At 46.0% G+C, this 23,517-nt stretch overlaps 1 protein-coding gene across 3 annotated transcripts in view; it reads left to right on the top strand.

Annotated features, from left to right (window-relative positions):
• The first annotated feature begins 331 nt into the window (after positions 1-331).
• PACSIN2 (protein kinase C and casein kinase substrate in neurons 2) overlaps positions 332-23,517 on the top strand; it is a 119,892-nt gene continuing 96,706 nt past the window's right edge. For 2 of the 3 annotated variants that reach the window (XM_074375651.1, XM_074375650.1), the window contains exon 1: positions 333-492. The gene's annotated coding sequence lies outside the window, so the exon portion shown is untranslated. Of the gene's footprint in view, positions 493-23,517 lie in introns of all 3 variants that reach the window. The other variant, XM_074375652.1, reaches the window with a different exon arrangement.

Here is a 23,517-nt window from a genome sequence, read left to right as displayed (position 1 = left end):
TACTTTGCCTCGGCCCCCACCTCTGGGCGCTTGCAAAACTGAAAAACTTTGGTCCGGGAGAGTAAACTTCTGGAGCCACAGCCCGGGAGCGACTAGACGAGAGTGACCCCAGCCGCCCTCTCCTCAATTAAGTAGGCGCTTACCCTTTGATTGACAGGGGGAATCTCCAATGACGTCCAGGGGAGGTCTCTTTGGCGCGCTGGGGGGCGTGCCGCTTCGTCACTCCTCTGGCCCAATCAGAGTTCCCAGAGGGACTGCGGGGCGGCGCCCGGCGCCCAGCAGCCAATGGGGCGAGCACAGCGGGCGCGGCGGGGGCGGTGCGCTCGGGGCTGGCGGCAGAAGCGGCCGCGGCGGAGCAGAGCAGGGCAGGGCCGGGCTGGGCGTCGCGGCCGGAGCGAGGGCGGGAGCTGGGCCGGAGCCGGAGCCGGGACTGGAAACGCAGTCACAGCAGGAGCTGGGTGCGCGGCGTGTCGGAGGCGAGCGGCGGCCTAGGTGAGGGGCGCTCCGCGACGGTTGGGGCTCAGCGGGCGGACGCGGGCGCTGGTCGGCGGCTGGGCCCGCGCCCTGTCAGGCCGCCGCGCCGGGGCCGCGCTCCGAGCCCAAGGGCAGCCTCTGGGGCCGCGCCGCCGGCGCTCGAACTTCCTGTCGCTGTGGGAGGGGGTTGTGTTCAGGGGCCACAGCGGGCGCTCAGGGGCGTCCGGGGGGCGGAGAGGACGTCGCGGGGCATCTAGAGGGCCAGTGGGCTGGGCTTGAGGAAGGCTGGGGGCCGAGAGGTTTGGGGTTGGGGCGGGGGCGCCACAGAGGAGCGGACGAGTTCTCGGGTTGAGGGCTTGCTGGAGGGAGAAGTTGGGGAGCGGGGCCCGCGGCGGGTCAAAGGGCTGCTGCAGCAGGGGAGGTAGAAGACTACAGGAGAGACTTAAGGAGGGGAAGCGGGGAGGCCGAGGGGTGCAAGGGTTTACCGCCGCGCCGGAGGAGAGGGGGCTGGTAAGCGCCAATTAGAGGGCAGGGCTTGGTCCGAGTGTGGTCTGGAGCGGACGGGGCGGCCAGAGCAGGCAGGACACTTAAGCGGATGCGCTGATTTGGGGCGCTTTGATGACCATCCTCCATTTCCTTCCTTCCCACCCTCCCTGTCCCTCTCCTATGGTGGGGTGGGGTGGGGTGGGGTGGAGTGGCACTCCCTCTGTGAGCAGGTCTTAGGGCTGGGGGAACAGGCAGGAGAAGCTGAGGGTGTTTGTCCGTTTGCCCCTTGGAATTTTCTCAGACTGTCATTTTTAGAAACCTATGCACCCATCCTCTTCTGGTGTTTCCAGCCTGCTGGGGCATCCAAAGAGGCCCGGGATTGGAGAGGTAGTGATTTCTGCTGCTCAGTTTCAGTGGCTCCTTGGGTTTTGGCTCCACCAGAGAAAGTCCGTTTTCTTAGAGGAAGCTGGTCAGGGAATCGAGCTGTGCTGTCGCCTGGGGTCCCACACAGCTGCAGCCTTTGAGGATACTGCTCCCCGGTTGGGTGGCCTTCAGCTGGGGTGTGTGCACCATTCCTGGGCCTTGTCTTCTCTCTTTTACCCCAACTGTCCTGTGCTTCTGTGGTTAAGGAGGGTTGGCTGTTCAGAGTCTCCACGGCTACTCATTACACTGTTTACCAAACACTCCCTGGCTGTCCTGATGAAAATCAGGAGGCCAGCTCAGAGAATTTAAACCTGGGCCACAGGCAGTGAACTCATACCAGTTCCTTCCCTTCTCTGCGGTCAGTTCCTCTCCAGTTATCCGAATATGCTGAAGTTCTGTTTTAACCCTCCTAGAATCGCCAGGTTGGAGGGCAAGGGAACGAACCAGGTGGGCTCTGTTGAAATGCCGGACCTCTCCTTGCCTGAAAGTTTTTATTCCATTTGATTCACAAGCCTGCCTGCAGCCTCTCCATAGAGGCATTGAATGGAAGCCAGTGCAACTGGGGTTTCTCTTGATTCACATGGGAAACAATAATCTGTGTGTATTTAAACTTAATTCTAGAGTTTCGCAATCTCCTTGGAGAGGTTATATTAGTTGAGATATGAGACCCCTGCATCAAAAACTTTTCTGTGGTGTGTTTTTCTTTTGACAATTGTCTTGAATCTTAGAAGAAACTGGCCATTAGGCTGACGATATTTGTTACTTGGGAAAGTAGTGTAACACGGAGGAGTAGATGAGTGATTAGGTCTGCACTCTTAATTCACTTTTTTTGGAGAAGAATAAAAACTCATTTGAATGGAAATGTCACTCTTAGCTCATGCTGTTGGGGAACTGGAATTTTATTACTTTCAGTTTCAAATGTGTAAGGCTGGTCATAATATTTAAATAATCTAAAAGTAATGCACATGCAAAAAACAGTTTCTGGGTTTTGAACACAGCTTGCTGCTGGGAGATTAAGTTGGCTTTCTCTGGTCCTGGATGCCTAGTCCAGATCACTGATGGCCAGTGATTTCTGGGGTGGGAGCTGAGGTGCATTTGTCCTTAATTCTCTCATTTCTTTATTCACTTGGAAGTCTGTGCAGACCAAGTCAAGGACATGATGCTCAGGTTTCCTGCTTCTGACTGGGTCATCAGTTGATTCCAGGATGTTATGAAACATCAAAACTACGGCATAGGTTCCTTAATAATAGTAATGGCGCCTGTGTTTATAGAGATCACAGTAGCATTTACCAAGTGCTCTCTGGCCACCCTTACCTGAACCTCCCATCTGACTTTGGCCTGCCTTATCTGCCATCAGATTGTGTTGGTGGCTTTGTGTAGGCCACCCTGTAGATTATTTGGGTAATGACCACATTTACATCAGCGATAGTGCTGCCTCAGTTTTTTTCCAATTAGATTGTTTGGAAGTGTGGCTGCATACTCGAAGGCAGTGCAACAGTGCCTTAGTTATGAAGTCACTTTGCATTCCACAGGTAGAGATCTTTCTTTATGGCCCTGGCAGTGATCCTTTACATACCTGAAAGCATGTCAGTGCCTGAAAACTGATTCCAGATGGGCCCAGTGGTGGTCCCTGGGATGGCTGTGTAGGAATTCCTTCAGATTTTTAGTATTCAGACAATTATGCTATGCTGACTGGAGATAATCTTAAATGAGGAATTCTCAAAAGTATTCTGTACAATACAACATTCTTGGCATACGTGTCGTTCCAAAGGTCACTATTTGAGGGACGACGGCCATCTAAGAGTACAGGTTTTGGTATTTTGGTTAAAAACACAAGACAACAAAAACTTCTCACTTAAATTATATATTAACTTGTATTTATTCCCATGATTGTATATTTATCTGTTTGCTTAATAAAACAGAGTATAATGTAGTCTGGTTTTTTTGTTTGTTTGTTTGTTTTCTAAAATCAGTCTTTATTTTCAATATTAAAATATCATTTGAGTATTTCTTGACAGTAGGCACTGAAAACAAGATACAAGAATATAAAAATGAATAAAATACTGTCTAAATGATCACAGATCTCAGCAAGAAGCCTTAAGAAAGAAAAATAAGGATGGAAATTTTTCTATAACCTTAGAAACCACGGTGTGGTGGTTTGTATAACATACTCTAAGGCTACATGAGATTTATGTGACTTTTTTCCTCCTGGAATGTGGAATGGTAGAGTGGGAAGAGCATGGAGGGAGACTAGGAGCCTTGGGCTCTGTCCAGCCTTTTCCTTATTAACCCTGAGGCCTGGGACAATCACATATCTAAGGTCTCAGTTTTCATGTTTGTAAAAGGAGGATCTTAGAAGTTCTTATCCTTTTGAGAATCTGATAACAATATGGACTGCTTTCCAGAAAGCACACTTGTGGGCAGCATCAGAGGCCTGGACCCCAGATTAGGAACTCCTTGATCACCCCATCTGTAAGCTCCCTCTCACCTCTGATACTCTGTAATCCTATTTTCCTGGTCATCTTTGAGCTAATAATAATGATGACTGGTATTTATGGAAGACACATTCCAAAGCATTTTCACCTCTCACTTTTTTGTCCTTAAAACATTTCTGAGAGGTGTGGGTGGTGGTGGATATTCTTTCTTATGATGAAGAAAGGGGTACCAGACCTGGCCGCCACTTCAGTAGGATCACACAGCCAGCAGCCTGTCTGGGACCAGAATCAGGGCTCCTGGTTGCCAGTGTGGGGTTTTTCCATTAGCTTTTGCTTCCTTGGTGGTTGTCATTATGAGTTATGTTTGGCAGTGTAAATATCCCAGAATGTGTCACTTGCAGAGGAAATATTTCTTCATCTGTTGAAAGGACTGTTTTTTTTTTTTTTTTTGTCTGAATTTGGGTAACTAAACACCTTTCTGCCTGTCAAAAGTTTACTTATTTTGTTTTTGTTATTTTTGTGCCATGCTTTCCACAGGGAAACATTTGTGGGACTTGGGTGTTTTGAGCAGACTTGTTTAATGTTTATTGATTAAAGAGTACACTGAGATGATTACTTCTCAGTTGCTTGGCACTTGAGAAACCTGTGAAATAAATGTTAACTGAAAGTTCCAGATGTTTCACTTGTTTAATCAAATATGTCCTCACAGATGAGACTTTCCCCGCAGCCTGAGAGGCCCCTCCCTGGGCCCAGGCTGCTGGGTAGTTTTGAGAGTTGGGTATGGATTGTGCCAGTGACCATGGTTGTCAAACAGTGGCTTCTTGTGGCCTTCTGGCCAGATTTTGAATGTTTTAGGGACTGTTCCCCCCCCCCCCCCCCCCGTTTATTAACAGAGTACAGAGTATCAGCTATATGAAGAGCTCATGCATGCAAAAGAGCACTAAACCTTAGAGCCTCACGGGTGTTAGATGGTTTATTACTGATGAAAAGAATCATCATAATAAAGATGTTTTGAATGATCAGACATGGAGGTAATAGGATGGTATACAGTAGGTATCAAATGTAGTATATATGTGTGTCCTCCTGTCCTCCTGTTATGCTCTGTCTGATACCTGTAGGGAGACTGGCCAACATCATTCCCTCTCCAGACACGGAAAAGGATATTTGCTCATTTCACGATGCACTTCTTTAGAACACTGGAGAGGGTAAGGCAGACACGCACAGCCTCACTGGCATTGGATATAAAGCCTGATGTCATGTGTCAGCTTCCATAGGCAAATTGCTTGCCAGAGAAGGAATTGGTGGAGGTTAAAGGCAGGCATTGAATTCAGAACATTAAGCAATAGGAAATCATCAAAAGTAGAAGCCTGGTCAGCAGATGAGGCTGTCAGAGGGCAAGGCCCATGATGAAGTGTAAACTCCAGGTTGCTGCCGCTGTGCAGGGATGGCGTCCACTTAACTACATGACCGGCTGTAATGCCTCCTTTGTTAGCTCTGCTAGTATTTATGGGCCCTTCTCTGACCAGGAAACTTGCATCTGTGGGCTCTTTTTTCCTGTGGCCTGTCGTCTGCGATTTAAATATTGATAGAGTGGCAGAGTTGTCAGCAGTGAGCTGGGTACTCCCTTAGGCTGCTGTGTCAGTACCTGCTTTTCATTTAAATTTCACTCCTGGGGCTGAGATTGTTTGGAGGGAGTGTGTGTGGGTGAGGGGAAGTGGGCAAGGCAGGTTGAAGGGAGCCTTCCTTGCCACTGAGTGTGTGGTGCTCTGACACTTGGCTGTATGCACAGTTCTGGGATCGCAAGATTAAGGTGACTCTTGATCAGGAGGTGGCCTCAGAAGCAATCCTCCCATCTTTGTGACAGTAGTAGATAGGAGTGTGTACAAAGTAGGGACAGACAGAGGAGGGCGGATCTGACTGCTCTCAGGACACTGTAGAGAGCTGACCTTCAGGGAGGTGACGAGTGGTTTTGCCACTCCCCCGGCACTCTCCAGGTGGTGATGACTGGAAGGAGAGTCCCAGGCAGAGACACGGAGTTGTGAAGAACATGGGGGTGTGAGAGGGGCCGCTGAGGGGGGAGGTAGACAGGCTTCAGGTTGTGTGACCTGCCTTGCAGGCCCAGCTCAGGCCCTCCTGGAGGATGGAGTTCAATGGACAGCTGTTTTGAGTAGTAGACACAGAAACTGCGCAGTGGTGAGATGTCCGTTGAGAAGTCGGGGATGCAGATGGGGGAGGGTGATTCAGGTAGCTCATTTTAACAAAGGTCATCTGTGTCCCTGGAGGCTCCAGGATTACCAGGGAAGTTCTTAGGAAGCAGTGCCAAACTCTAATGAGAGGGGCTTCCGGAGCAGGGCTGCGTCAGTCTTGACTCAGTGTCTTTGCTTGCATTTACGTTTTTAGTTGGTAATATAGCAGCTGCCTGGGTTCTGCTTCTCTTTTCATATGGTTTATGTTCACAAATCCATGCAGTTAGTATGTAACTTTTACCACCAGTTCTTGCAGAAAAATATTGCAGTAAGGTATAGAAGGTAACATGGTTTCAGAGCCACACAGCCCTGGGTTTGAGTACCAGCTCCACAACTAGGTAACTGTGGTCTTCCTTGGCCAAATCCTTCAGCGTCTCTAAACCCAGCATACTGACAGTCCCTTCCTCATTCGACTTGGGGAGGGTGATGTGAAGGAATGGACTGCAGACCCCCATGCCTGGTCCATGGAGCTGTAACTTTGGTATCACTCAAAGTGCAGTGTCTACTTAGGTGAACTCACTAATCAAGTGAAACAAATCTTTAAAGGGTTCAAAATGATGTTGTATTATCCAATTTTTGAAAATCCTTCTAAGATGTGTTATTCTTTCTGAGCCTAGGTGTATTCAGTATACTTGGACCTTTCCTTGGTGGCTCGGGGTCACAGGGATGCTGTTGGGGTGGTTGATGAGGATGGAATACCCTCCCATTTTGCTATGTAGAAGGTCTTGTCTCTTCTCTCGCTAGCTTCTCTCTGATTCTGTCCCGTTTGTGGGAGTGAAGCCCTGAGGATGATCTTATGCTCTCTGAGTTTTGAGGGCAGCCCTGCCACACAGAGGCCTTGCTCCTGTCTGGGTTGGCGATTCTATGCTTGAGTTGAATGTTACTTAAGTTATAGAAAGCCTTACCCTGGGGTGAGGGGCTGTCGTTGTGACTAGACTTAGTGACTCTCAGAATTGGAAGGGACCATGTGTGATGATGACAATAGCTCATACTTAGATGATGAAAAATATAAAGAGTTGAAAAAGCAAATTGTAAAGCTATATGTACACTTATCATGTGTAAAGTATTAAAATAATATACAGCAACTATAGTTAAAGGTTGTAGAATTATGGAAAATTTCTCCTTGATTTCCAAACTGTTTCATTACGGTTTTACTTTCAGAATTAACATTTTAAGTAATAACTCAACTCTATAGTTAAAATATATATATATATGTATGTGTGTGTATATATATGTGTATGTATATATATGTGTGTGTGTGTGTGTGTGTGTGTGTGTGTATATATATATATATATATATATATATATATATATATATATATAAATGGCTTGGTTGGGTAGGCATTTTCAGTTTATAAGGAACTTTCCCATAATCCTCATTTTGTTTTCAGAACAGCTTTGTTGGTTTGCTCCCCTCTTCATTGCTCAGAGGCTGAGAGGGGGAACCAGAGGGTCCGTGGTTTTACTTAAGCTGGCCAGCCAGGACCCCCATATGGGCCTCAGCCCAAGTCTGTAGCTCTAGGGAGCCTAGTGATGGGGATCTCTGCTTGGGCCTGCAGGGTGGTTTTTAACATATAGAATAAACTGTGGCTAGTACTTTGAAGTTTCCTATTGAATAAATGAAATTTTATTATTATAAAGTGATATCCAAGCCGTAGTTTGTGAACATTTTCATATTTTATACCACTTTTGAGTTCCATTGTATCCAATTATGTTGTCGCCAACTGAGTGTGCCAAGTCTGTGAGTTGTGGTCCTCAGAGGAACCGCAGAGCAGGCTCCACACCCCACGTGGACCTCGAAGCCTGCTATTAGTGGATTTTGTAGCTGACTGATTGCTAGAGGATGGAGCTGGCCTGCCTGGGCACTGTTTAGCTTGGACGTGAGATATTTTAATAAGGAAGAAATTGTGACCTCTGCACCCATGAAGGTATCATCAGCTAAGGAGCCTGGGCAGCCAATAAGGAGGCGGGGGGAGGGTAGGTAGATCAGGGGTTGTGGGGTCACCATCTGGGATAGATCTCTGGGTTCTGGGGTTTCTGAGGGACCATACAAAAAGCTTTACACTCCTGCTCATTTAATTCTTGCAACAAGATGGTTAACTCCACTTCACACGAGTAAAGCAAAGCTCTGAGAGATGAAGTGACCCTCACAGGGTCCCCTGCAGAGCTGACCCTCAGCCTGACTCCGAAACCATGCTCATCACTCATCTTGCTGTCTTGATTAAGTGGATTCTGAGTCACTTGCCCTCAAATATGAAACAAATCTTTTAAGTTAATCTTCCTTCCCTGCTTCTCAGAAACATAGAAAAGAGGCAAGTTGTGTAGTCTTTTAAGATAGGATCTATGCCTACAGCTAACTTGGTCAAGATAATCCAAAAGTTTGCAGTAATTTATGCAGCAGGGAGATGAGGGCAGAGAGGGAGAGGCTTCTAAACAGCCCAGCCGGGATCCCAGAGCTCCTCACTCAGGTGGGAGTACCCTTGCCTCACCTTCCACTAGCTGCATTTTAGAAGGTGTGTCATATGATTAAAAAGGCACTTAAGGGAGAGGAGATTACATTTCTGTAAAGCTTTCATTTTATACTACACTTTGTAAGATTGTGAGAGGTTCACGTTTTGTTGACATTGTGATATCAAATGAAGGTTTTCTGTGCAGGTAAATTAGAGCAGATGTTTGTTTTTCATTTTTGTGTCAAAAGGCTTATTTTATTTTACTTTATTTTGCTTTCTTGTCTTTAGGTCTTTTAAAAAACTGAAGGTACAATGTAGAAAATGGAGTTTCTTTGAATAAAGAAGACTTTTTATTTTACTTTCCACATGAATGGGGATTTTTATGTATCTTAGAAGCAGTAACTGCCACTATTTCAAGCTTCAGAAGAGGTGAGAGAGCTGTATTGCCTCTGTCCATCCTCACAGCAACACTCACCACTACAGGTTCTAGTTTGAACATGAGGATGCTCCTGGTAGATCATGTGCTTAGTCCAAGGTCATCCAGGTTGTAGTAAATAGGGGAGAGGATTTGAAGCCTGCACTGGCTACACGTGCCTGTCCCCTTTTCATCAATCTACATTGTGACAATTGTATTATTCAGATTCCCTTAAATATTTTATCAACTATTTTCCAATGTTTTAATTCTTTAAAAAGATATTTAATGGTTGCATAATCCTGTTAATGTAATGAGATTAAAACATTCCCCTAATGATGGGCATTTTAGGTTATTTCCACTTTTTTTTTTTTTTTGGCTATTGTAGATGAATTCACAGTTTATAATCTCATTTTTCTTTTCTTTTCTTTTTTTTTTTTTCATTTGTGTAACTAGTTCCTGGGTATAAATTCCCAGAAATAGAAATCTTAGATTAAAAGATCTGAACATCTTAGAATGTTTTCAAAGCCTACTTTGTTGCTTCTGGGTTTATCTTTCTGATATTCATGGATGAAAAAAATTGACGGATTTTTTTTTCCCTTTAAAATGCTTTGACCTTTAGAACTTTCAAGTCTCTGTGAGATAACTTTTGTGAGGTTTTCTTAAGGGAGTTGCATTTCCTCCTAAGTTTTTGGATATTAGTTTTACTTGAATTAGATGCTTTACTTTCATAAGCAAGAAACAGTCTTTAAAAAAGCCCTTACTACTGTATTAATCACCTGAGCTAATGTTCTACATTCTCAAGGTTGTAAGTGCTTGTGGTTGCATTCCTTCCTCAACTCAGCTGTCATGATACTCTGAACCACAGTCTCTCTCCGAACTTGGTCTTGTTTTCTTTTCCTCACTTGAAATACGCGTATTGGGAAAGACGGTGCAAGGCTGTCTGTGTTGGTGTAGTTCGTACATCAGGGCCGCCTAGGGGATCTTGCGACCCTTTGGGTTTTGCGTGGGTAGCTCCTAGATGCTGCTCTCCTGGAGGCTGCCAGCTCTGCCTTTGCTGGAGGCAGACATCTCAGAGAAGTCCTGGGGGCTTTATAGTGTTGGTGCCTATGCATTTTTTCTTTTTTTGGCCTGTTTGTTTTCCTGTTCTGAAGTCACTCTGCCCTTTGCCATGTCCCTTCACCATGCGCTGGCTGACTTTTTCACCTTCCACTGTCCCTTAGGTATTCACCTGCAGACTGAGTAGAGTCTTGTTTTCCTGGTGGCTCATTTCTGAGGGTCAGCAAAGGAAAAGGTGCTTAGCAGGGACAAGGAGGGCCCCAGAAGCAGTGACCAGACCTCAACTCTTGCCCTTAGGTCCGTTCCTTGGATTCCTGCTGTGCCTCCATTGTACTCCTCCACCCCCAGGAGGCTGCTTCCTCTGTAGTTCTCTGGCCTCATTGTGGGCAAAAGGTCCTCTTTTCTTGGTTCCTCTTATCCTAGCTAAGAAAGGCTGAGATTCACAACAAAACAGAAGGACATTACTACATACTAAGGTAGACGTAGAGGAAATAATCACAAACAACACAGGAGCATAACGAGAGTTTTGTTTCTCAGGCACAGTGGGTTTTGACGCCGGCACTGTAGGGCTAGTCTGATTGCATTGGTTCAGCCAGGTGCTGCCTAGTTCCTGCTTGCCCTTTCCACCCCTGTTTATTCTGTCAATAAACCCAAATTTTAGAGTAATGCTTTGCTTTGTGCTTGGTAGTCTGTTTTTATTACAAGCATGGAAGTTGTACTTTGCCCTGGTTTCCACAGATGCCTAAACATGTCTAAGTTGGCTGTTGCCTAGGCAGCTGGCTGAGCTGTTGGTTGTATGTGTGATGAAGGCTCTGGTAGATGCTGGATGGGGGTCCCAAGACATCCTTATGGCTTCTCAACTAAGCTGGGTGGTAACTGCCGAGCCCCAGAGACATATGCTCTTAGCTTCCCTTTGTCCTTTCCACGCTTCCCATTTTATTTCCTGAGAAATCTCTGCCCAGCTGCCCCAGCTTGGCAGGGTGTGGCATGGAATGGAATGGGGCTACTTTATTTCAGGACATGGACCTTTGGACCATAAGGCACGGTTCCTTAGCAGCCCTTGACCCCAGCTTTACTCTGGGTTGGACAAGTACATTTTGTTCCATTATTTCTTCTGCTTCTTAGAACTGGGGCAGGTTGCTGGAGCCTAGAGCTAGGCCTTGCCTGAGAGTTGCACAGAGAAAGGGCCTTGCAGTGGGGCCAGAGGGGTAGTCCTGGCCACATGGAAGTCATGGGGGACATGGCTTGATTGAATCATTGGAGTGCTGCAGGATGCCTCCTTTTATGAAAACTGAGTGCAGTGGTTGGCATAGTAAGTTCCAGACTTTCGTTATTTTGTTTTGGATTTCTTTCTTCCTTTCTTGCTCTTGCAGGTGTGGATCTGAAGTTGCCTGACTGCAGGTGAGCTGGGCTGGGCTATCTCATTGTCTCCTTTTAAAGCTCAGACAAGTCACCCTCGAAGGTTTTTGTCTGTTTGTGTGTGCTCATCTCCAGAATTGCTACTTTGAACCTGTGCGTTTTTGTCTGTAACTTCCACCAGGAACTTGCAGGTTCATGAAATTTAGAAATAGTTGAAAATAACATAATCTCTTAACTAATAAGTAAAGAGGCAGTGGGAAAAAACCCACAAACCTTTAAATCCTTGTCTTACAAAAACTGAATGTTAGTGTGATTGGAAAAATTGGAGGTCCACTCTCACGAAGTGAACTCTGTCGCTCCCTCAGAACTCCTGAGGGGTGGGTAGAAGGGTGGAGGTGGCAAATTGGCAGTATCCACAGAGGCTGCAAAGTCCTGCTCCCTGGTCCCTCTGCAGACTCCTGCTGTTGATGGAGGGCTGGCTTTTGGGGCCCTGACCTGGTCCAAGGTTGCTTTCCCCTGTGGGAGAGCCTTCTGGGAGCAGTGTGTCAGGGACAAACCCTGCTGAGTTCTGGTCATGGGACAGTCTGGTGTCCTGTTCTGCAGGTGTATGTAGCAAGTTTCTTATGTAAGGAACTCTGCAGGCAGGTTACCCAGTTCTGCAATTTATTGTGGGTCCTTGGGCAAGTTTCTGCATCTCTCTGTGCCTCAGTTACCTCACCTCTAAAATGGGGATGATGACAAGACTGTTGTGAGGACTGGATGAATATGTGTCCTGTACTTGGTTGGGACAGTGCTGCACTTAGAGAGCATTGTTTAGTGCAGCCATTGTGTACCTCCAAGCCTCCCAACTGTCCTGCCACATGACTCTTTGATTCCCCCTTTACAGTTGAGGAAACAGGCTCACAGAAGCTTAATAACTCCCCAGGCCCAGATCTGCCTTAAAGTGCTCTGTTCAGTGCATTGGTGGTTCCCCACAGGGCCCCTGGTTCTCCAGGAGCTTAGAGGATGATTACAAAGGGACTGCTGGCTCAGGGCTGTACCTACCAAGTGTGCTTTGTAGATAGATTTTTTTTTTTTAATGCCCTTGTACACACACAAAGACACACAGACACACAAAATATATATCGGTTCTTTATAAAAATAATGCTGTGATTTGATTAGTAAAATACCAATTAATTTTAAAGCTTGAGTTTATAGTAACCTTTTATCACCTTGATTCCATCGGTCATTGAACGCTGAAAGTACTCTCATCCAGGTATCGAAGGGCCTTGTTAGTTTTAACAATGGATCCTTTTTGGGGTAGGGTTCAGTAGATGTTTATTGTTTCCCTTTTCTTGCCCTGTACTTTGGTGTATGTCCTTCTGTCTGGCATCTGCATGCCTCCTCAAGGGTCAGGCATGTTGGGGAGATAGAGTCCTCAGTGTGGCTGGGCTGAGTTGTAACCTGGAAGCAAGATTGGGAGCTCAGAATCCATACCAGGTTCAAACAGGAGTGTCTAAAATCTCCTTGGGAGCAAAGAAGGTGCTTTACATCTGAGGGGTCTTGAAGGAATTCTGCTGGATCCCTCAATTCTCTGAGGCACTGATTCTGGTTCACCCTCACTAGACTCTTCTAGGCTGCCTTCCTGGTGCAGAGTGATTTTTTTTTTTTTTTAAATTCAATAAATTCCTGCTTCCTCCTTAACCTGGGGCTCTAGTTGCAAAGTATGTTCCCGAATCCAAACCACAGACTTAAAGGCTGGGGCCTGCCCTGTAAGCTGCTGGTTGCATGGTGGTTGGCCCCTGAGAAGCCTTCTGTTTTCTAGGAAAGCTCTCCTCTTTGTTAGATCTTGCTGTGTAATTTTTCTGCTGATCTCACCTAACCTTGGTCATTGGTGTTCTGAGATACGTGGTTGAAACTCAGCACTATGTTTCTTGACCTGTCTTTGCTCTCAGAAACTCTTCTGAGTTTCATGAAATAGATCTCCCCTTCCCTCAATGGACACAAGCATTTTTGCTTGCAATTCTGACAGGTTCATAAATGCCCATTCAATATTGAACAAATATTTGAACTTTTGTCACGTGCCAGGCACAGTTCTAGGCACTGGGGTTGCAGCAGGAACACAATAGATGAAGACCTTACATTCCAGTCAGGGGAGACAGACCATGGTTAGATAACTCATGTCCTGTGTGGAGGGAAGGCCAGCCTGGTGGGCCGGAGCGTCCAGGCCTCATCCTGCCTGCGTGGGCTAGGCTCACTGCCTACCTCCCAGTTCCCTTCCGACTTTCACCTTCCTGAACGGGTTTTTGGTATCACCATCATTGTCATGAAGATTTTTAAAGATTTAATGTTTGTTGAGTGTGCTGTACCTACCAGCTCTACTTTTCCATGCACGGTTACACTTATCCTTACGACAACTTCGCAGGTGGAAAGCTGGCCTTAGCGAGATTAAGTGACATCCATCAGAGCTAGGAAGTGTGGTGCTTTTCAATCAGCATGCAGCTTGGGGTTGTGGAGTTCAGCAAGCCAGTCTTGAGGATATCATCAGAAATGGCAGCAAAAAATTGTGATCATTTTCTCCTGGACATGTCCATTCTGTCTGGTTCCTTTAGCAGTCAGAAATTTAATTTTTTACGACTATGATAGCAAATTGCCTTGCTCAGGGATGGGAAGATGAGTGGAACAAGCTTTCAGGTCTCTACATGGTAGACATTACAGACACTTGAAGTTACTATATATATATAGTGTGTGTGTGTGTGTGTGTGTGTGTCTGTTAGCAAAATTGCATAATTCCATCCTCAGCCCAAATAATTGCCTCATGAGTGACATTTATAGTACACATTATGTAGTACTTGGCTGAGGAGATTTATATGCACACTGGTTTTTCCACACAAGACAGTTGTTTTCTTGTTTTAATTTTTAAGGCACTACCCAATGAACAGAGTAACTTCCTGAAAAGTTGCTTTAAAAAACTTTTTATCCTCTGCAGAGGGTGGAACGAAACAGTATTTGTGATCTTGACTCAGCCCCTGACATAACAGAATCATTATTCTGACTAGAAGTTTGCAAGTTGCCATCCTCCTGGCATCAACAGCTGCTAGTTCTTTATTTACACTTAATAACCTTGTATCTCTGCTTCCTTCTAAGGCGTGCCACAACTTCATGTCAACACAAAACTGCACCTTTAGAGTTATTTTGAAGCATGACTAAATGCCAGGGTGTTTCTCTAAGTTTCTCTATAGTCATCTCACGTCATGGAGGAACAGTTGGACTGTGGGTCTGGCTCAGTGCTAGTCTGATGTTGCAGTTTCCAGCCATTCTTCCTGGGCAGTTGTGTCTGGAGGAGCCCCAAGGCTGAGGGGGCGGGGAAGGGGTTCCTTTGTTGTGTGACCAGGGGGTGATTGTTGGAAGTCAAGCCCTAAGAGAGTCCCGGAGACATTCTAAATGGAGTTTCCAATCTAAAGAGTGAGGCAGGGTAGGAGGATTCTAGCTTTGAAGCCCAGTAAGATGGAGATGGGGGATGGGGGTATGGAGGTGGTTGGCAAGAGAGAACCTGTAGGCTTTCTGAGCGGGGTGGGTTGGAGAAGGCAGCTGTTGTGGCTTCTTTCTGTGGCTGTGGGGCTGTGGCACCAGGGTGGGTGTGTCGCTGGGACTCCTGTCCTGGGCCCTCTTCCAGTGCGACTCTCCCCCCGTCAGGGTGAGGAATCTGAGACCCAAGGGTTGTGCCTACCTGAAACTCATGCCTCCCCTTTCTAGACCTTGCCCGGGGATAGAGGCCCTGGAATCCTCTGCCCCAGGAACCCTAGTCCTGGTGTGAGACCTGTTTGGGCTTCTTCCCTGGCTGTGTCCCACTGAGGGTGGACTGTGCTGTCATGTACATACACCTGCGGCTGAGAGGTGGCCGAATGGTGCCTGTGTGCACAGTGTGTGTGTGGATGGAGCGTGGGTGTGCAGGGTGGGGCGTTCCCATGAGTGTACTGGGGGGTCCTTGTGGTGCAGAACACTGCTTTGGATTCATTGCGTATTTGGCTTCTTGAAATAACAAAGTCCGCACTTATTTATTGAATGCGCTTGTCCCATGCCATCTCTGCTGCTCATGACACCCTGCAGAGCTTGGAGGTATCCTTCCCTGTCTGACAGCTGGGGCTTGGGGAGGTGGATTCAATAGCAGGCCTGTCTGCTGCTCAGTGTTCTAGGCATTAAACCAGCCACCCTGGAGGAGGATTACTTGCACTGTGTTATTTTACCACAGTCTCCTTCTAGGGCTTGGTTGATTGAGGTTTTTTGGATTTTGTTAGCTTTCTGGCACAGTGTCAGAAGGATTCCAGTCTACATCACTATCTTTTTTAGAGCTCATATTTTGTTTTCACTTTATCCATGGATTTTAGCCTGGAAGATTCCCAGTGAACAGTTTTAACATTGTCATATAAAACTTCTTTGCAGCAAAGCGCAGATAGTCTAGCTCGAGGGTAAATAGCTCTTCCTGAAACAAGTCAGTTCACTTCAGCAGCTGCAAAGCAGGGCTCCAGGAACTTTTCAGGGCACATTTTTCTTGTGACTTTTTGTCCTCTGGGAGGGGATGGACACAGTGTCTCGGGTCACTGCCCTAGCTGCAGTGTCCCACGGTACACATGAGCGTCCCAGTGCTGCTGGAGCTGGAGTGCTGCCCCTTCAGAAGTGACTGCCAGGTTGGAGATGGAGAAGAGCTTGGGAGCTGCCTGAGGATGGTGGTGTCCCCAGCCCAGAGGGTCAGAAAAGCTGATCTGAACCCGTGTTCTCACCAATGTGAAAAAAAATGACAATGTAGTTTTTATATGTTAAGGTTAGCAACTGCCTTTTCTTGGGAAGGGCTCTCTTTTAGTATAAGATTGTAACCTTTGTATCTTTTAGTTTTAAGGTGTCTTTTCTTTTGGTGTTGGCAATATGAGCTGGTAGCTTTTACAGAGTATTCTTACTTGACAAAATGAAAAGTTATCCTCATGTCATTCTCCAAAATTTTGAAGTTTTATTAAGTGTAACTAACAAGCAATAAGTTGCACGTATTTAAAGTATACAGCTTGATAAGTTTTGACACATGAACACACCCATTAAACTGTCACCACAATGAAGATAATGAACATATCTATCGCCCCCAAAAGTTTTCCTGAGCTACTTTGTAGTCCCTCTGCCCACCCCTCACTGCTCCCAGAAAACTGCTGATCTGCTTTCTGTCACTATAGATTAGTTTACATTTTCTAGAATTTTACATAAATGGAATCATACTTTTTTTTTTTTAGTCTGGCTTTCACTCAGCAAAATTGTTTTGTGATTTATCTATGTTGCAGCATATACTAATATTCCATTCTTTTTAACCCAGTGTATGGATATGGCCAGTTTGTTTATCCACTCACCTATTGGTGGCCATGTGGACTATTTATAGTTTTTGAGGCTATTACAAAGAAAGCTGCCACGAACATTTGGATACCAGTCTTTGTATGGACACATGCTATCGTAGCTCTTGGGTAGCATGGCTGGGTGATATGGTAGTGTTCATTTAATTTTTTAAGACATTGTCAAACTATTTTCTATTTCTGAAGTGCTGTACCATATTACATTCTCACGAGCAGCATGTGAGAATCCCAGTTCCTCCATGTCTTTGCCAGTACTTGGTATGGACAGTGTTAAACTTTTGCCACTTTGGTAGAGCTGTAGTGGTGTCTCACTTGCTTTTAATTTGCATTTCCCTAGTGACCAGTGATGTTAAGCATCTTTTCATGTGCTTATTTGCTGTCTGTATATCTTCCTTGGTGACCTATCTCTTCAAATCATTTGCCCATTTAAAACATTGGGTTGTTTATTACTTAGCTTTGAGATTTCTTTATATATTCTGAATACAAGTCCTTTATGAAACATATGATTTGCAAGCATTTTCTCCCAGTCTGTAGCTTGTCTTTTCAATCTCTTGACAGTGTCTTTTGAAGAGCAGAAATTTAAAAAATTTGATGAAGTCGGTTTGTTCTCCTGTGGTTTGTGCTTTTTTGGTTGGTGTCATAGCTAAAATCTTTGCCTAACCAAGGTCACAAATGTTTTCTCATATTTTCTTGTACAGATTTTATAGTTTTAGGCTTTACATTTAGTTCTATGATCCATTTTGAGTTATTTTTTGTGTATGGTGTAAGGTGTGGATTGAAGTTCATTTGTTTGCCTGTGGATGTCCAATTTTTTCAGTACTATTTGTTGAAAAGTGTTTCAAATTTGGAGGGTGGGATTTGTAGTTAGTGAAATCCAAAGGTCTGGGGATTGTGGTTCTAGGCACGCAGATCTCTTCCCTCTTATGACTGTTGGTCTTGTTCTCATCAGTTTCAGATAGCCTGGCTTTCTCTTTATTTCATGTGTATCTTAAGTCCCTTGACAACAGAGGTGCTTTCACAGGCTGCCGTATGAGTAAGGGGCTGGGAGGTGCCTGCTGGGATCCCGTATCTCTTCCTCTACTCTGGGCCCTCCAGAGCCCGGAGCACAGAGGCTTTAAGGACTTTCTTGTAGGTAAGTTCTGGGTAGTGTCTCATTTCCAGCCATGACTGGAGGCCTGCCAGGTACAGAGAAATGAGGGGACAATAAACCTTCTGTGCCTGGGTGGGTGGGGATATACCTAGGCTGGGGATGTGCCTACAGCTGAAGAAGGTGGAAGGAGCCATTCCCATCCATGTGTGCTGGCAGCAGTGTCACCTGTCATCAGACTGAGGGAATGTGGCTCCACTGTGTGTCCCTGGTCCCTCTCAGCTCACCTTTATGACCCCAAGTGCAGGGAATGGGTGTTTATTCTTTTCTCTTCAGTCACAAAGGTGCTCGAGAGGGCTCCACCCCTGTACCACTATGCAGCAGCTTCACAGGGGGCGGTAAGATCGTTGTCTGCTTTCTGACCCCTGGGCAGTTGTTGTGCCTCACGTTTGGCTAGTCCTGCCAGTACCATGACCAGCACCTAACAGCCGTGGAGCTTTTCCTCTGCTCTCAGCCCTTTAGTGTATTACCCACTTAGTCCCTACAACAACCCCATGGAGTGGCTGCAGTCCATTTTACAGATGAGGAAACTGAGGCACAGAGAAGGCCAGATGTAAGAAGTCTTTGGGCCATGATTTCCATTACTGAATGTTGGAGGAGGGATTTTGTTTAACATTTTTTTTTAACTCTGATGAAACAAAATTGATGGGGCTCTCACTTCTAAGTCTTTATTTCCTTATCAGCAGTAGAGAGCAGTTGGGCTGTTTGACCAGATTAAAATTCTTTAGTGGCTCCCTGTTGCCATCACAGTAGAATCCACACTTGTGATCTGTCCCTGCTTACCTCTTCAACCTCATCTCTTGCCATACTGAACTTCTTGTGTATTTCCCTCCTCACGTGTGCTTTCCACAAATCCTGTTACATCTGTTGTAAATGTCCTTTCTTCTCACCTTTGCCTGCTAAACTTCTACTCATCCTTCAAAACTCAGCTCTAGCTTCATCCCCCTCCCCCTACCTTAAGGCATCCTGCCCCTGGGCCTGCAGAGTGCAAAGCCTGCACCTGTGCCAGTGCTTCTCATGAATGGCCTGACTGGCTGACTACCTGCTGGTCTTCTCCCACTGGGCCTGGAGCTAGGTGAGGTGGAGGGCAGGGACTGCCATTTACCTTGGAATCCACAGTTCTTAGCTTTGTGCTGGCATATAATAGAGGGCAGACATTTGGATGAACAAGTGTGACATGAATAATGCAAGGACCCTCAGTTCTCAGGCCTGTTGGTTTGTTACCACCTATGAGCACAGGTGCCCAGGCAGCTGGCATGGGGAAAGTAATGTTGATGCATTTAAAAAGCATCATTCAGTGATTCCTTTAAATCCTGAGTGAGGCTTACATTTTTTTTCCCCTCTATGGGAATGAGTTTTCTATTTTGTTTAGAAAAAAAGTGCTTTTTCTTTGACCATCTTTTAGATCATAAATTTAAGTTCCTACATGTTCCCCAGACGTGTGTGGTGCCATTGTAACTTTTGTGGTGAGCTCAGTAAATAATTTGAGTTTTTGAAAATGTTTCTTTGGAATATTGGGGCCAGCATGGATTGATTAGACTAGATCAAATTAGTTTGGTGTTTCTTTTTGAAAGGGAAAGAAGTTTGGTGAGAAATGTTAACTGAACAGTGTTTAGTACAGAGAGCTATTTAGAAGTGTTTTGCTGCGTTTCATTGTAGTTCACATGCCTGTGACTGTGTGGTTTTACTCCTGAGCTGCTGTAGTTCAAGGAGCAGTTAGACTTTTGGCTGATGGACTCTGAGGCTGGACTCTCCTGGGTTGTTGAGATACGAACCTTTGAATTAAATTTTCAGTTCATTGCATGATATATTTTCCCCTTAATTACTCAGAGGCAGGATTGATCAATCCCACTTGTCTACTTTTATATCGGTGTGTATTGAAGGAGGGTCAGAGGGAGGTAAGGGAAACAGAAGGTTGAATTGTATCTTATGAAAATGGGTTCAAGTATTATTTGGTAGTGGTTCACTCCTGCTTTTGGCATGTGCCTGACTTCTGAACATGGTGCGGGTAGGGGTGTGTGCAGTCTTTGTTCCTGAACTCAAAGTGGATGGTCTTAAACCACCATGGTGGGTGGCCAGTGAGATCTCTGAGGGGAAGAGCTAGCTGTGTTTAGGGGTGTTGTCTAGGGGGTTAGGATAGAGTTTTCTGTGGAGAGCTGACCAGCCTGAATGATAACAGTAGGGATCAGTGTTCCAGCACCTTCCAGGTGGCAGGTACTTAGCACACATTTTATCCAACCCTCACAGCAGTGCTTCAAGGCTAATATTGTTACCTCCTTTCTACATATAAGGGAAACAGGTTCAGAGAGGTAGTTAAGGTGTTTGTTCAGCATCACACAGCCAGTAAGTGCAGAGCTGGGATTTGAAGGCATGTCTGTCTTTGCCTTTCCCCTATACCATGGGGCTGGTAGGTATAGCACACTCTTGAGCTCCCTGGCACAGGCCCTTCTCTCAGTGTCCGGCTGCAGAGAAAGTGAAGGTAGCCTGGGATGTGAGCACTTGGCCTCCACTCGCACACAGTTCTGCGTTGCGGTGTCAGTGGTGATGTCTGTGCTGTGTTCATCTGAATGCTGTGATGCACGCTGCTCCATCCTGGTCTGTGTGTGGGGCAGAGATGTGGACACACCCCAGCCATGGGAAGTGTCTTTTCTCAATAACCAAGTGTGGAGGCGGGGATGATAGATTCTTCAGTTGTCAGAGTGGTATGGTGGTCAGCTCTCCACAGAGAAGAGCTCCAGAGGGTCCTGTGGGTGCAGCCAGGAGATGGTAGTCAGGGGAGGCTTCATGGAGGAAGCAGAAATGTCTGTATTTCTCTCTGTGTGTGTATTTATAATTTCTATACAATAAAATTCTCTTGAGAAATTCAGGGACTTTATTATGTAGGTGTTGGGAATCAGCAGAGGTTTTTAAGCAGAAGAGTAGGGTGAGATCAGCTCTGGGTTTCAGGAGCGTTTTCTGGAGTGGATAGGAAAGGGTAGGGCTTGGATGTAGAGAGGCAAATGTTTGATGCAATAGCAGCCTCCTCTTCTTAGTGTCTTTGCACGTGTGGTTCCCACGTTCGGAACTCTCCTTTGCCTGGTGGGCTTCTTCTCATCCTTCTGGTTATAGCACCACAGCTACCTCCTCAGCGGGCCTTCCCTGGCCACTCAGTCTAAATTTGCTCCCTGTCCTGCCATCTCTGTTGTGTGTCTGAAGTCATTGTGTTCCCACACGGATCTCAGTGTGAGTTACCTCCATCCCTCCGTTAGACTGTCACCATCATGCAAGCAGCGATCTGTCTCTCTCCCCTCCTCTCCTCAGAACAGTGCCTGCAAGGCCCTGATGAATGTGGGGTGTGAGATCCAGATGCAGTGGGATGGAGCTGGTCTGGAGGAAGCAAGGCTGGAAAGCGAAGTGGGGTGCTAAGGTCATTCTTTTAAATTTTATTTAACCAGATTATTGCTGCCCTTGACTTACACTTGCGGATGTTCCAGTTGGGTGGCCACTGCTCTTTCCTGAACAGCTGGGATGTTTGCCAGACTTGCTGACCACTTCTGCGGCTGAGCTTTGTGGCTTTGACAGAGACATTATTTTGTTTAGTTTGGATTGCTTGTCCTTTTCCGTTCAGCAAGTTTTCTTTTGCTAGTTATCACTGCCCTCTTTTAAAGTCTCCCAGTGTGGCTCCTGGTCTTCCTTTTCATGTTTCTCCCTTGTGTAATGGTTGCTTTTTCTGTATTAATTCTGGGGAAAGGGAAATCAACTTGGGGTTGCCTGAACAAGGCCATGTAGAACAAGGAAATTGTCAATTTTGAAATTAAAGTTCGAGCTTCCTGACTCTGGGCATTTGCACTGTGCCAGACTCTGAGGCTCAGTCAAGATGAACTTGATGTGTCCTTTGTGCTGGTGGTGTGTGGTGAAGACAGGTGGCTAGTGGCTCTGTATGGACCCATAGTGGACATCAATCCAGCAGTCAGTGAGGGGAGGACACGATGGGGATGGAGGTGGGCACAACGGCTCCAGGTGGAGATAGAGCTCTGGAGTCTGAGGGGTGATTTCTGGGTGGTGATAGGGTGGGGCATTTGACCCCTTCTTTAAGAATATGATATGGTGTAAAGGCAAAGGTTAACCACCCGAAGCTGGATGACAGAAGTGTGAGTATGTGTTTGGGGAAATGGGCGGGGGTGAGGGCTGCTCTTTGTGCTGTTCTCTTTTTGTTAGCAAGTGTTCCCAGGCAGGCCCTTCTGTGGGATTGGCTGAGGGCTGGTGGATGGTGTCGTTGGATGGGGTGCTAGTTAGTAAAGGGTAACCCTGCTGAGCCCTGGAACTGGGTCTAGATGTGGAGGAAAGTGAAGCCAGGCGGTAAGAGCCTGCAAGCATGCCCATCTGCTGGCCCTGGTGGGCAGAGTGTGGAGCCCATGGGGAGCAGCCCTTGGGGGGAGCCAGCCGGTCTGTGGGGGTAAGCACCTCGTCCTGTGAGGTGTGCAGTTGAAGGAAAGGTCTCTTTCTGGTCACGTCATCCCTGCACACTTCCTGATTTCAGTTTTTAATAGGAAGCAGCTGGCTTTCCTGACCTTTGGTTACCAAATAGAACAAACAAACCAACATATATCCATTTCTATGGTTTAAGTTAGAATAAGGAAAATTAAGTATTGGCCCCACTTCTGTTTTCCAGCCACTTTCCCCCTCTCCTGGCTTTTTTTTGGGGGGGGGGGGCGGGCAAGCAGTTGCCTCTTCTGGAGTAGTTAGTCACAACAGCTTGGCTTTACGATCTCATTGTTATTAAATTGTAGCGTTGTTGATGAGCCAAGGAGAGGAGATCTGTGTCTCTGTAATGGGGAGGTGTTCAGCCCTTCCCCAGACTAAATTAATATTGCAACTGTCAAACAGACTGAAGTTTTGCAACCTTGTGGCACAGGTGAGGCAAGAGAAATTTAATTTCTACTTCCTTCTAGTTTCCTCTGCTCCTTATTCCCAGATGCCCTGAAACACCGAGCAAAGGGAGTGTTTTTTCCACTTGGAGCCTTTTCATCTGATGCAGCTAACCAGCTGGCCTGGGTCAGGCACAAAAGCTCACAGACACCATGCTTTTGTCCCTGGTAGGCAGGTTTTCACATCATCTCCAGGCACAGTTTGGGGAGGTGGGTAAGCACCAGGCAGGAGCAAAGTTTTATTTGGTTAACATATCCACAGCAGAGTACCTTCAGGGAAGCCTGGGACTTTTTCTTTTAGATTGGAAGTTAAGAATTCTGAATTAGGTACTTTTATTAATTTGTCTTGGTCTTTAAGCAAATTACATGGCTGTTTTGTTTTCACTGATGGCAAGAAAAAATACTTTTGGTGCCATGCTAAATGTGGTGCCTCAAAGCCTGTGCATAGCTTCTTCAGCTGAATCTTACACTAGTTTATTTTCCATGAGGGAGTGCTGTCTCCAGTACTTGACATGACACCTGACCAATGGTCACTCAGCATTTGTCTCATGGGAGGGGAACTGACCAGCAGTCAGCTAACTGAAGAAGCTGCATAAAGCAAGAATCATAAAAAAAGAAATACATAAGCATTTTGTTTCTAACTTAAAAAAAAGATTATATTTCATGTGCCATTTTTTGATTGACCATTTATTTACTTTGAATCTGCTGATCAGAATTGTCAGTTGTTTTCTTGCATAAACTACACCTTTA

Source organism: Camelus bactrianus, chromosome 12 (genome assembly GCF_048773025.1).
Source record: "Camelus bactrianus isolate YW-2024 breed Bactrian camel chromosome 12, ASM4877302v1, whole genome shotgun sequence".
NCBI classification, from domain to species: Eukaryota; Metazoa; Chordata; class Mammalia; order Artiodactyla; family Camelidae; genus Camelus; species Camelus bactrianus.
This window is presented reverse-complemented; position numbering and strand designations above follow the sequence as displayed.